Source organism: Pipistrellus hanaki (genome assembly GCF_964339955.1).
Source record: "Pipistrellus hanaki genome assembly, chromosome: 4".
Lineage (NCBI taxonomy): Eukaryota > Metazoa > Chordata > Mammalia > Chiroptera > Vespertilionidae > Pipistrellus > Pipistrellus hanaki.
The window spans coordinates 57,586,859-57,601,566 of NC_140506.1; the positions used below are offsets into that span (position 1 = coordinate 57,586,859).

At 39.1% G+C, this 14,708-nt stretch overlaps 1 pseudogene across 1 annotated transcript; it reads right to left on the minus strand.

Moving 5' to 3' along the window:
- Nucleotides 1-690: 690 nt before the first annotated feature.
- LOC311621719 (serine/threonine-protein kinase tousled-like 2) lies at nucleotides 691-3,430 on the minus strand (annotated as a pseudogene). Its single transcript has 5 exons — nucleotides 3,166-3,430; nucleotides 2,682-3,068; nucleotides 1,795-2,629; nucleotides 1,107-1,424; nucleotides 691-888 (listed from the first exon to the last, which is right to left on the minus strand). The product of its transcript is annotated as a serine/threonine-protein kinase tousled-like 2 (transcript).
- Nucleotides 3,431-14,708: the final 11,278 nt, after the last annotated feature.

Consider the following 14,708-nt stretch of genomic DNA (forward strand, 5'->3'; position numbering starts at 1 on the left):
CTGATTAGAATGAACATTGGGATGTACTTGCTAATATGAGTTTCACTTTATGACCAAGCATATTTTTTCAAAAATATAATGGGGTGGGGGAGGGAAAATGCATGTTTTTAAAAATTGAAATAGTTTAGAGATAAAATGCAAATGCTAGTGTCTTTAACAGGCAATAGCAATTTTTTTCCTCTAAAGTCAAACACCATCCCCAGCTAAGTTTTGTAGAAATGTAACCTGAATATTAGTAAAAAAAATAAGAACTACCGGTAGCTTAAATACAGACACACTGGACTAGCCCAGTGTGTATTTTCAAATCCACATTCTTTATCTGAAGCACTGCATCAGGGACCCACATGACCCTGCATGTTTTCCAGTCCACAGTACATGGAACCAGTTTCTCTTTTTAATCTTATTGGCTCAGAGCAACCATAGGAAGTAGCCACTGATTCCCAAACCTTGGGAGGAACCTTTTCCTACAAGGCCTGTCACAGCTGTCCAATGTTTCTCCTCAATGAGAACCACGTTCTCATGCTCTATAAATTGGGGGAAGGGCAGGGGGCGCGAGGGGGTGGGGGGAGAAAGGGCAAGAAAATCAAATCACCTGGTACAGGTTTCATGAGGTCTATTCATATTCACTGTGCTCCAAACCTGCTGCCGAATGCCACCACTTTGTGCATGTTGGTGGCCTAGGAGAGGGTCTCAATTTGAAGAACTGTTGTTGGATGCCCCAGAGGTTGAGGTGACAGCAGCTTCAGCAGGGCTACTAGTGGTGACTGGCTTTTGGATGTGAGGCCAGCTGCTGAACATTGATGTGATCGTCCTCTTGGTAGGCTAAGCATTCTCAAATAAATGCTTTAGGTGTTACTACTGGCTTTGGCAGAAACTGCACTTCAGTAGCTTTAAGAATGGTATTTTATTTTATTTTATTTTATTTAATATATTTTATTCCTTTTTTACAGAGAGGAAGGGAGAGGGATAGAGAGTTAGAAACGTTGATGAGAGAGAAACCTTGATCAGCTACCTCCTGCACACCCCCTATTTGGGATGTGTCCGCAGCCAAGGTACATGCTCTTGACCAGAATCGAATTCAGCACCCTTCAGTCCACAGGCCAAGCCGGTTTTGGCAAGAATGGTATTTTCTTGTAGAATGTCTTGCTGGAGACCTGCTATGGCCAAAGGCTTCCTTCCATAAAGATACTGGTAGAACATCATACCCACTGACCAGAGGTCGACTTTTAGATCTTTGATGGTTCTTTCTCAACCACAAAACACTCTGGTGGTAAATACCAGTAAGTACCTGCACCTTGTGATGTTAGACCTATGCCGTCATGACCTTGGAAAGTCTAAAATCTGTGATTTTTATCTCTCTATACACTCTACCATTTACTAAAAGAATATTACCTGGTTTGATGTCATAGTGTCTGATGGGAGTTTTGTGTGTTTTGGGTTTTTTTTTAATATATTTTATTGATTTTTTTTTTTTTTACAGAGAGGAAGAGAGAGGGACAGAGAGTTAGAAACATCAATCAGCTGCCTCTTGCACACCCCCCCACTGGGGATGTGCCCAAAACCCAGGTACATGCCCTTGACCAGAATCAAACCTGGGACTTCTCAGTCCGCAGACCAACGCTCTATTCACTGAGCCACACCGGTTTCGGCTTTTTTTTTTTTTTTTTTTGTATGTGTGTGTGTGTGTGTGTGTGTGTGTGTGTGTGTGTGTTGTTTGTTTGTTTGTTTTTTCATTTAAAACAGTCACAGTCTGCATGATAATGGCTCAGGCCTTTCTACGGCATTGATTTGTACTGTTTTAGGTAGAAGACCAGATCATTTCTGCCACAGTATGCCAATACTGTACAAAACAAGTCAATGTCCAGTGAAAAGTAACTATATAGTTAACTATTCTGGAATGATCTAGGTCTTTGTGAATCTGGTATTTCCTACATAGCTTATGATAATTCTCATCTCTCCAGTTTTTATAATATTTAACTAGTGAATTTTCACAGCTACATATATTTGTTCTGTTAGATCAAATGCCTTGTCAAAGCCAATGAAACATCCTCTACCCAAAAGATGAAACAACAAATATCTGTCATTTCACATTGGATGATTTTTAAATTGTGAATTATCTTCAATATGGTTTGGGGTGGTTTTTTTAGATCCATGATATTTATATAGTTTTCTAACCCTTTCTAGCCCTGCATGGATCTCTGCTTCCCCCTTTATAAGAGGATCACCTAATCTGAGTTTCAAGATTTCTTCTTGTTCATGGTGTTCTGCTAATGTGAACATTTCATTTTCGGCTCCCTTGGTCTTGCTTTCCACTGTTTCTGCTCTTTGGTTACTGGAGGGGCCTGTACCAAGGCAGGAGGTTTTCTGCATGGCTAACATTTTCCATTGTCTTTCTATCTCTTCTCTCTGTAAATTTATCCTATGTGTTGCTTGATAAGGTTTTAAAAAGCATAACCCACCGTCCATTGTTCAGTTAAAGAAGCCCCAATGTCAGATTGTGGTAGCATGGTCTAATGTCAAGCACTCTCTGATCCTGACATGCCATCTTTTCTTGTTTTGACTTTTCGAGGAGTTTCTTGCTCATTGTCACACATTCATTTAACCATTCTTTGTATTTCTCTAGTGTTTTTTTGTTTTTGTTTTTTGTTTTGTTTGTTTGGTTGTTGTTGTTTTTTTTGCTATTCATCAATCTGTGGTCTCCGGTTATAATTGGCTCTTAACAAATCATCTGTTCTCCCCTCCTTCTTCTCTAAGTCAGAATTCTTACTGTTTCCTAGTGCAGATATTTTTTTTTTCTTGTGAGGTCAAACTGGGTCTGTCTCTGCTGGGTGGAGATCTGTTTATGGAGCTGCAGGAATGCTCTGTTGTCAGATCCTGTAGAAGAGAGACTGTTTTGCTGAGCTGAAACCAAAGTGAAGCAGAGGCCAACCACCCTCCATGTCAGCTGCTCTGCGTGGAGCCAAGGTTTTGCTAGCGCCACTGACATCAGGGTTGGCAGAGCAGACTGCTCCTCCCGTACCTCCTTTGCAGCACTGCCACCTAAACCATAGAGGGGCTCTTCTGCTCGCCTGGTAAGGGATCGAATAAGGAATGGTGCTGAGAGGATCATGCAACTGGGGGAACACTTCTGCCAGGGCTGGCTCCTGGCCCACTTCTCCAAGTAACTTAAAGTAATGACTAATGTTATGTCTCCTAGCAGTGTCTCTGCCGTGGCTAATTTCATGTGGTTCTGATTTTCTTTTCAGATTCACTGGCAATCCTGTTATTTCTTAGAAGCCTCTACTTCTTTATCACTCACAGACTCCATGCTGCACAAGCTCTGGTTTGAAGACTCACTACTGAGTGCCCCCTTACTGACATCATGTCCAGTAAACCTGGCCTCTAATAACTCCTGTCATCATGGGTCCAAGCTATGCGATTCTTCCATCATATCTACTGCCACTCCCTGCTGCTCCCTGGCTATCTACTGCTCTGCTCTGCCCCTGGGCAGACCTGGGGTGGAGCTGGGCTTCTCCTGAGTGTCTTAACCCCCTTCCTCACCCCCTCCTGGGGAAGCTGCTGTGTGGGCCAGGCTGCACAAGAGGACAGGGGAGGGGAATAGGTCTTAAATAGGATATTAGTACAGAAAACAACTTTCTCTTCAAACCCCATGGCCTTTGATAGTGTTGCAAATTAGTAATTTAACTAAGAGCTGATGCATATAACTCTGCAAATTCTCTCAGTTAATTTTAGTGTCTGCCTTAATCATTTTCCAAAAACCTGACAAAGAGTAATAATTTAGGGGGACTTAGAAGAGGCTGGTGGATATATATTGTATTGTAAGTCCCCAGATGTTTGGGGAAACCTCTCTTGCACCCCATCTCAGTAGTTCCAGAGACAGGCTTTTATCCTACACGCCCACCAACCACTTGAGCTAAGCTAAGCCCATCAGGGTCCTATGACTTTTACAAATCAGAACTAAAGAAAGCATATTATCCTTTTTGGTAATAAATTGTTGTGTGGCTGATGGCCACAATTCCAGATACAAAGGAAAGGCCATTCAAGAGTGATTTCAACTCAGAGAAATATAGACAGATGAGAGAAACTTTTGAGCCCCAAGACAATTTCTGTCATTCCCATGGTTCATGTAAATTAGCCAACAAATTGCTCTGTTTTCATTTTGGTCTAAGCTAATTTGAGTTGGGTTTAACCACTGCAGCCAAAACAGTGGAAACTGTTCCAAGAAAATGCCTTAAATTATACTGACAACTTACTTGATGACACGGCTTGAATCTTTTTTGTATTTTTATTATTATTCATACCCAGTGAAGAACCCAGAATATAGCAATTGCTTTATAAAACATTCTGGTTTTTTTTCACTAAAAGGGATGACTTTATTCATTAGAGTCCACAAGACAGATTTGTGCAGACTTGGAGGGAGATGAGATATTCTTGTCAAGGGAAGATAGTGTGTTCTGCAATTCATTTTGCACAGTTTTAGGCACAGTCCTGGCCTTAGTTACAAAATTCCAGACCTCAGTAATACTGTCTTAAATCATTGTCCTGTAAACTGAAAGCTCCTAAAGTGTTATTAAATTAGTATAAATCTTTCTTTACTTCTTATCAAACCAGGGTAATGTCACAGTGACCTTACTAATTTGAGTGCAGTTACTTAGTACTTATTTAAAGTCTTGGGATATGTGGTAAATAAATATGGTTGTGGTAAGATTTCTGTGAGTAGGAAAATACAGTCTGCTGAACTAGTGAGCAGGGAGTCATCTCACAAGACCAAATTCTGAAGAGGTCAGTGACTGCTGGCCAAAGATGTGTTTACAGAGGCCATTTAGGAACAAGATTTAACTCCAGATCAACATGCTCAGGACCTGCCCTTTATTCTTTTTCCTCATTTCAAAGGCTTGTATCTGGCACTTGGCTTCTTGCCTCCTTACCAAGGCATGCTGATTTTCCAAAAGATAAATATTAATATAGCCTAGCAAACACAAATGCTTTGCAGAATGCAGAGAGCTAAGAGTTAGACATTATTAGCTTATAAATTTGATGAGAGCTTCCAGAAGAACTACTTTATTTTTTTTATTTATTTTTTTTTTGTCAGGTAATTTATATCAGTTTCTTTTTTTTTTCTTTTTTTTATTTTATTTTATTTTATTTTTTTTAATATATTTTATTGATTTTTTTTTTACCCCCTCCCTCCCTCCCACACATCCCCTCCCTCCCCAGAGTTTTGTGTCCATTGGTTGCACTTATATGCATGTATACAAGTCCTTCGGTTGATCTATTATCTCCCCCAGATCTTCCTCCCGTCCCCGCTGTAACTTGACAGTCTACTTGTTGATATACTGTCTCTATATCTATCTTATGGTTCATCAGTTTATAATGTTCTTTATTATCCACAAATGATGAGGTCATGTGGTGTTTCTCTTTCATTGATTGGCTTATTTCACTCAGCATGATGTTCTCCAATTCCATCCAGGATGCTGCAAATGATGAGAAATCCTTCTTTTTTATGGCAGCATAGTATTCCAGAAGAACTACTTTAAAAGACATAGTCCCAAACTCATAACACTTAAGAACAGAGATAATAGTATTTTCATGAAATAATAAATTTCAGACTTTTATTCTCAGGTTGAGGTCACCTAAATTTTCTTCTAGTTTTCTCAAATAAATTGTCAACAAAGGTGTGTACTTAAAGATAATAAATATAGGCCAGAGAGAACATAGGGCCACTTCTGCTCACTTTTATTACTTTCCCCTTTGCAAAAGACAGTCTCCCTTGTAAAGGAAAATAGTGTATAGTGTAAAAAGAAATTTGCAATTAGAAAGAAGTTTCCAGTGAAAAAGAATGTTTTAAAAAATATAAGCAGGTGGCAATATGATATGATTATAATGGCATAAAAATCTCCCCGATCATCCTGTTATTAGCTGATATCCTTCCCACCTATTCCCTCTTTAAGGTCCCTTTAACCACAACTCAATAATGCTAATGTAGGGACCCAATAGAAAAGAATATTTGAACAGAGTGGGATTTTGAACGAGTCTATTTTGATAAGATATGAGGCCAGGAAAGTATTCCCAAGAGAAAATGTCTAGGTATATCATGGTAGAGAGAACTGTCTGAATTGGACTATACCCCAGGGCTTGTCCTCTCTTCCATTGGTTTCCCTCAACTAACCTGCCAAGATAATGCATTGTAGTCACCATGCACTTTCCCTGCCTTTTACACCCTCAACTGAGTCCTTACCAAAGGCAATGGTGTTGCCTCAAGATGATTCCTGTTCATGACATCTGATAATTTATGTTTTTTAGATCTGAAAAATTTTTGTCTCTAGAAGGCACATATACTGACAGTAGGTTCCAATGGCTAGACCAAGACAAAGCCCAAACTCCTGCAGTGAACAAGGAGTGGGACGGCACACTCAGGTAACAGGCCTCGGACAAGTAGCTCAGAGTGACCACAGCAACTGTCCTGATTCTCCACATCCTTGGGATGGTTTCCTTGAGAAGCATGTGCGCAGAAAGTGGGTGGGTTGACAGACTTATCTCCTTTTTATCTATGGTTTACACCAGTGATGGTGATGAGAGGGGCCAAATGATAGTTGAGCTGTCTCCTATTCACATTCTGTCTGCCCGGCACAAGAATCATCATACCCAAACAGAACACACTTTAGATGTGTCAAACCAGCAACTAGAAAGGTACAGTTGCTGCTTTATTTCAAGTCACTCTGCCTCTGTTTATGAAACTTCAGATTTCATTTCCTTTTGTCAAACTGTAAATTCATATAAACTCTCCTTCAACCCAACCAAATCCTCAAAGTTCAACAACAATTGTTCTTAATCCTGGAGATAAGTGTATCATTTGTTGAATAGGGCATTGAGGCTTTACATATCTCTGTTATATTTTAGAAAGGAAGAAAAGGAAGATAATCACTCAATAAGAAACAGGAAAAGAAAGACAGTAGAGGAAAATAAGTGTGCAACACAATACAATATCCTTTCATTCAGGTTCAAAAACAACTTTTATTCACCCTGACTCTTAAACACCTTTACAATAAGGGAAATGAGTAAAGCCTTATTAGATAGGATTTCCAGAGTCAATGTTTACTTTGACTACTGTCCAATCAGTTAATGTAGAAATCTGAAAGTGAAACTGGAAAATTCTTCAGAGAAAAGAAGCTAAAAGATCAAAATACATAGTCTATTCAATAAAACCTAAACATACTTTCCTGGTTTATCACAGATTAAAAGAAGGAGTCCCCAGCCCTGACTGGTTTGGCTCAGTGGATAGAGTGTCAGCCTGTGGATTCAAGGGTCCCGGGTTCAATTCCAGTCAGGGGCATGTACCTTGGTTGTGGGCCCATCCCAGTGGGGAGTGTGCAGGAGACAGTTGATTGATGTTTCTAGCTCTCTGTTCCTCTCCCTTCCTCTCTTAAAAAGAAATTAAATTTTATATATATATATATATATATATATATATATATATATATATATATTTTTTTTTTTTTTTTTTTTTTTAAAGGAGTCCCATAAAGGCATTGGAGAAGAGAAACTTTAGAGGATGTATAATTATTTTTAAATATTCAAATGTTGTTATGTGACAGAAAATATATACTTAGTCTACACAGCTGCAGAGGCAGAATGATGAACAAGTAAATTTTTCCTGGTACACAAGACAGAATTTCTTAACATTTCAAACTATTCAAAATGTAGTTGGTGCCCTACTAATACTGAATTCTCTGTCTCTGGAAGTGTGGAGCAGAACTGGGATGTGAAGGTTCAGGTAGCAAAGATTCCTATATCATATGGAAGCTTATGAAATAATATTTAAATCTCCCACCCTCAAAAAACTGAGTCTCAAGAATAATCTACTCAGATTTGCAGGTTTTAAGGGTTGTGTGTTTACTTAAGACTTTTTTAAAAATAATTTTTAGATTTATGGCAAAATTGTAAGGAAGGCATCCTACCTCTATACATGCATAGCCTTCTAATTATCAACATCCCCCACCAGAAAGTTAATTTGTTAAACAAATGAACCTATATTGACATATCATAATCACCCAGAAAAAGTCTACATTAGGGTTCACTTTTGGTGTGCACTTTATGCATTTGGAAAAATGTAGAATAACATGCATCCATCATTTTGTGATATCATACAGATTAAATGAAATTCACCTGTGCTCTGTTTATCGATTTCCTTTTGCCCCATCCCAACTCCCGGTAACCACTGATCTTTTCACTGTGTCCATAGTTTGCCTTTCCTACAATGTTAGATAGTTGGAATGGTATAGTATATAACCTTTTCAGATTGACTTCTTTCACTTAATAATATTTATTTAAAGTTCCCTCATGTCTTATCATGACTTGACACCTCACTCTCTTTCAGTGTTGAATAATAATCCATAGCCTGGATGTAACACAGTTTATCCATTCACCTATTGAAGAACATCTTGGTTGTTTCCAAGTTTTTGGTAATTATAAAGTTACTATAAACACCAGGGAATAGGTTTTCATGTGAACATAAGTTTTAAACTCCTTTGGGTAAATATCAAATCATGTGACTGCTGGGTTATACAGTAAGAGTCTTCAGATTTGTAAGAAACCACCAAACTTGTCTTCAAAATTGGCTTCACCATTTTGTATTCCCACAGCAACAAATGAAACTTCCTGTTATACCTTATATCACCAACATTTGGTATTGTCAGTGTTCTGGATTTTGGCCATTCTAATAGGTGTATATTGGTATCTCATCATTGTTTTAATTTGCATTTTCCTGGTGACATATGATGTGGAGCACCTTTTCCTGTGCTTACCTGCCATCTGTACATCTTCTTTTTTATAATATAGGTTAAGATCTTTGGCTCATTTTTTAATTAGGTTGTTTGTTTTTGCTTGTTGGGGTTTATAAAAGTATATTTTAGCAGAAAATATTTTTACACCTTTAACCATATCATAATAAACTTGGCTGTCAGGCAATCAGAGCATCCGGTTTACCTGGTATTTGTTCATTCTAATTGTTAAAATATGGATAAAAGTTACTTAGGCCAAAATATTGATGTCACTGCCAAAACTGCTTTTTAATCTCATACCCCAGATCCAATCAAATAACAAATTCTGTTGACTCCATCAATAAATCCAGTATCTGTGTACTTCAAAACTGTCAATTATATTCACCTTCATCCAAGTCACTACCGTCTGGCCAGGCCTCCACCCAAGGCTACAAAGTTTCAATGATAGAAGATAAATAAATCCCAACAAAAATGGTGGCAGCTGTGGAGCTGGAGAGAGCAGGAGGCTTGAGTTTCCCTGACAATGGATGCAGCCAAGCTCCTGCAGCCCTGGCCTGCCTTGACCTTCACTCAAGGCTACAAAGTTTCAATTATAGAAGATAAATAAATCCCAGATACCAGGGCCTCTGTTTGGGTCATTGGGGAGGGAGAGGGAGGGAGCAGGCTGCAAACCACCACAGGCCCCTCACCCAGGCTGCCCCATGTCCCAATGGAACCCCCACCCTGGTCTGGAACACCCTTCAGGGAAAATCAGCTGGCACCCACCCATGCACCAGAACTCTATCCTATCTAATAAAAGAGTAATATGCAAATTGACTATCACTCCAACACACAAGATGGCTGCCCCCATATGGCCAAAGATGGTTGCCCCCAAGTGGACACAAGATGGTCGCCACAAGATGGCTTAGCCAGGGAGGGCAGTTGGGAGGGACCGGCCTGCAAGGGAGAGCAGTTGGGGCAATTAAGCCTGCAAAAGGGGGGGGTGGCAGTTAGGGGTGACCAGGCTGGCAGAGGAGGAAAGTTGGGGGTGACCAGAAGGGAAGGGCAGTTGGGGGGGACACAGACCTGCCAGAGAGAGCACTTGGGGGGGACCAAGCCTGCAGGTGAGGGCAGTTAGGGGCAAACAGACTTTCAGGGAGCATCAATCAGGCTGGCAGGAGAGTGGTAAGGGGGTGATCAGACTGGCAGGCAGAAGTGGTTAGGGGCAATCAGGAAGGCAAGCAGGCGAGCAGTTGGGAGCCAGCACTCCTGGATTGTGGGAAGGATGTCCGACTCCCCGTTTAGGCCCAGTCCTACTGGAATCGGGCCTAAAGGGGCAGTCCGACATCCCTCGAGGGGTCCCAGATTGGAGAGGATGCAGGCTGGGCTGAGAGATACCACCCTCATTAGAGTTCATGGCTATTCTTCTCCAAGCGCTCATGTTGTCATAAATGGTAAATACTAAGAAAAGAATTATCAGACTTGCTACAAACTGTGGTACTACCCACCAGAATAAGTAATGTCAACATTTGCAGTTTCATTCATGTGGAAGCTTGGGAAAGTCAGATGCCTTGGAATTGTTGTGTCAGCCACCACCTGGAAGAATAGGATTGGGAGGATCTGACTGGAAATAAGGATTTCAACTAAAGATCTGCAGCATGCTTTTTTCTGGTTGCCCCAAGATCCCAGTTTCCCCAGAAAGGTTATATCTGGGTGAACACCTAAATTTGTTTTGTATTTTAATGGTCATAAAATAAATAAGAGAAGTCAGAGTCTACACCATTCTTTCTGAATCACCTCTATCTAAATGTCATTGGTGATGATATTTAATTCAATATTTGAGTTAAGGTAAAACACTGTAAATCTTACTTATCAGGTTATGACTCGGTGAAGGGAAATTTGAAAAAAACCTGTGGTAACACAGCAGAAAATAAATTTCTAATACTGACAAGGCAGACTGCTGGGAATTATAATTCATTGTTCTTAGAAAAAAATGTCATTTATCACTTCAGGGTGACTAAGAGATCTTCCTTAATAGAAACCAAAACCATGGTTGAAACAATTTTCTTTTGTTTTGTTTCCTATATTCCCTAATTAATGTCTCACATAGGAATATTAATGGCCAAGTCAGAAAATGAATGGAGGGCTTTGAGAAGGCTCAGCACCTAATCATGCTCCTGGTCTGGCTCTGTTTCTCCAATTTCCTTCTCAAATCCCTCACTTTTGCTAGAATCTGGAACTGCTCCTGAGTTTTATCCTTTTTTTTTTTTTTTTTTTTTTTGGGGGGTGGGGTGGGGGGTAGGGCCTGCATTGCTCCAGACCTTCCCATTTGGCATAGCTACTCACCAGTACTTGGCACTATCTGAATTCTATCCATGCAAGAGGGCTTTCTTCAACAAAGAAATAAAAAATAATTCCAATAATATACTTAGGAGGAGGTAAATTCATCTTAAGAAATTCATTTGGGCCCTAGTCAATTTGGCTCAGTGTCGGCTTGTGGATTGAAGGGTCCTGGGTTTGATTTCAGTCAAGGGCACATACCTCGGTTAAAGCCTTCCGCCCCTGGTCAGGCACATGAGGGAGGCATCCCATTGATGTATCTCTCTTACATCGGTGTTTCTCTCTGTCTCTCCCTCTCCATTCCATTCTCTCTAAAAATCAATGGAAAGAAAAAATATCCTTGGGTGAGAATTTAAAAAAGAGAAAAAGAAAGAAAGAAAAGAAACTCATTTGGTCCTCTGTGTCCATTTATATGTTAGCAGAACTCTGTAATTCAAGTATTTTTCCCTCATATCCTTCAATGGCCAAATCAGTCCTCATCAGAAGTTTCCTGGAATTACAATTAGTCCTGCTTTTTGTGAAATTATTGATTAGTTTTTTCTTAAATACTAACATCAGATTTAGGAGATATCAGATGATATCTCCCCCAAATCACAATTTTGATTAATCCCAAAGTGGTTATTTTTGAACATATCTAAAGGGAAAGGATAGTGGAGTTATCAGACCAAGTTCTTTACATTCAGAGGAGAGATAAGTATACATTTTAAAACTTTATAATAAACTTTTAAAAATAAGATTTAAACATTAAACAATGACATTTTTTAAATGAAATTTAAAATATATCTTTTTAATGTTTCAGTACAAAATGAATTTCACCCTTAAGATTTTTGACCCACTAATCTTGATGTTCTCTTTGGTTCTTTAGAACTTCAGACTGTTTGAGTAAATGGTATACCATGACTTTGGTTCTGGTGGCAGCACTTCAGAAGTTGCTATGGTTCCTGAGAGTATCATTATTCCAGTGCTGCCTCAATGTCCTTTGTAATCTTATTAACTCAAAACCAAGCTTATTAAGGATTTGAAGTGCTGGTATTACAAAACCAATTTGCCATATCCAGATTCATTATCCAGATTCATTATCTCCACTCAGACTAGGTTGATTGACATGGAAACAAAGAAACTGACTACTCAAAGTCTTTCTCATTATCATCCTTTAGAGCAGCCCTGTCTCAGTCAAAATGGAATAATTGAAATCTTTGGTAAAAGTACAGAAACCAATTTCTTTGCATTTCAGTAAGAACCAAATCGGGTGATTGAGAAAACCTGTTCTGCTCATCTGGCGAGCAGTGTAGACATCCTATTTACTGACTTTCCTGAGTCCTTTTATGGTTTTCCAAGGATGAGATTTCCCTACACTCAGAAATTTGAGCTATTATAATCTACATTTACTTAATTTTCATATATATAAAGTACTAATTTCTTCCAAAGCATACACCTCTTACAGAGCCATATTATGGAGTTTTCCTCACTAAGATTCCCTTGTTCCCTAGCAACAGTCTCTCCAGAAGTCTGGCTGTCCATTAAAAGTAGTTCTTGATAATTATGTTTCAGGCAGTCTCTGGTTTAAGAGAGGCAGAAAATTTACTTGGGTACTTTGTTCATCTCATTTATACCTAAGTTGATTGACAGTAACTGTGCCTGATGACAACTACTCCTTTCTCATTAAAGTATCAAGAGGCAGACTTCCATTATTCTATAAGAGAGATATATTAAGATAACAGGCATTTTTAAATGATCACGATAAAGCATGGAATATTAAGATAAAAGACTTGCTTGTATTTATCCTAAGCTAGTTATATCTTACATTTTATCTTGAGGAAACAAAATGTCCTAGCCCATGTTTTCTCAACTGTTTCTTAATAGTTTATTAAGTTCATGTGTTCAGAGTTGAAGGAAGAATTGTAAATGCCAGTGTCAAAAAAAAACAACTTACAAGATAGGCTTGTAAGTTCCCATGGGTTGCTGAGGACTTAACTCCTCACCATTTCTTCACTATAAGGCGTGAGCCAAGTGATAATTAGAGGCCAAGTGTGAGTTTTAATTTATTCTCTCCTTTGTTACTTGCAAAGTTGAACTGGAAGGTGTAGTGAGGATTTGTAGTCAACGTGGAGACCTCCTACTACTTTCTCTCAAGTCTAGGTCTTGGGAAGAAGTGAAACTACAGAGCATCTTGAGCATATTCAGATGTGAAGACTCAAAGGAGACATGGATTCTATCCTGTCTCAATCCAGGAATAAAGAAAGAAATCCATCAGGCTGGGCCACGATTTTCAACATGGTAACTCCTTCCAAAGGGAATCAGGCTCCTGTGCTCTTCTTGACGGAGGGTGGTGATGAGAGGAGAGAGGGAACCGAAGCATTGCACCAATACTGCCTCCTCTTGGGCATTGAGGTGGTAATTTTCTCACATCTATGGACATGTGAAATAGGGAGCACTGAACCATTTTCCCTAATTAAAGAAGAACAAAGTAGAGTGTCACAGCCAATGAGTTAAGAAAGTGGAGTATCAAGTAGTTTTGTTTTTGTTTTTGTTTTTTAATATATTTTATTGATTTTTTTACAGAGAGGAAGAGAGAGGGATAGAGAGTCAGAAACATCAATGAGAGAATCATCCCCCCACCAGGGATGTGCCAGCAACTAAGGCACGTGTCCCTGACTGGAATCAAACCCGGGAACCTTCAGTCCGCAGGTCGACACTCTATCCACTGAGCCAAACCGGTTTCAGCAAATAGTTTTTGATTCAAACTGTGAGGAACATGGGGACACCGAAGGTCAATTCTATTAGATGTTGGCAGCAGCTTACTGGTTTCAAAAAGTTTGTAAATGGGTGGCCATTGCTAAATCTGGGCAGAAGTCTTGGTGGTGGTGTTTTGAGGGGTTGTTTTTTTTTTACCCCCCAAACAGAGTATAATTTATTTTGCTGTGGTTGTTATTATTTGAATTTGAATTGTTTGGGCATATTTCTCCACTGCTTCAGTCACCATCACTTCCTATTAGCTATACCAGGCCCATTCCACCAATACACAGGGTATCCCCCAAAAAAGTATATACATACTTAAACAGCTGATAGCTCAATTTTGATAATGAAATGTATTTTAATAAATAATGCCTTTATAATTATTCCAAGTGTGTGTATACATTTTGGGGACATCTATATGTACTTAAAGTTTTCTATAACTATTTGAGTTGGTAACCTTTTGCCTTTAAAAATGCGTACTGCTATGACAGAAACCTTTAGTCATTCATGCAATAAAATTTGTTCACTAACTAACCAAAAAGTCTATTCTCAATGTACTAGATTTAATCTTAATAATATCATAACTCAATGCGTGGGTTCTATTTTATGTGGGTGGACACCTTATTTCATTTAAGGAAGGCCTAAGCTGGCCTTTCCTCAGAGAAAAATGATACTCAGTAACCCACTGTCCATTATCAATGCTATGAAATAATGCTGACAAATTATTTACAAACAATGATCATTGTTCCCTTCCTGCAAAGGAAAAGCCAGTTATTTGAGACTTAAATATCACCTCTGTCATGAAATGCCATTACTCACACAGGATGTGCTTTTCAAACCCTACTTTCAAACAAAAACTTAATGCAGCCGAAA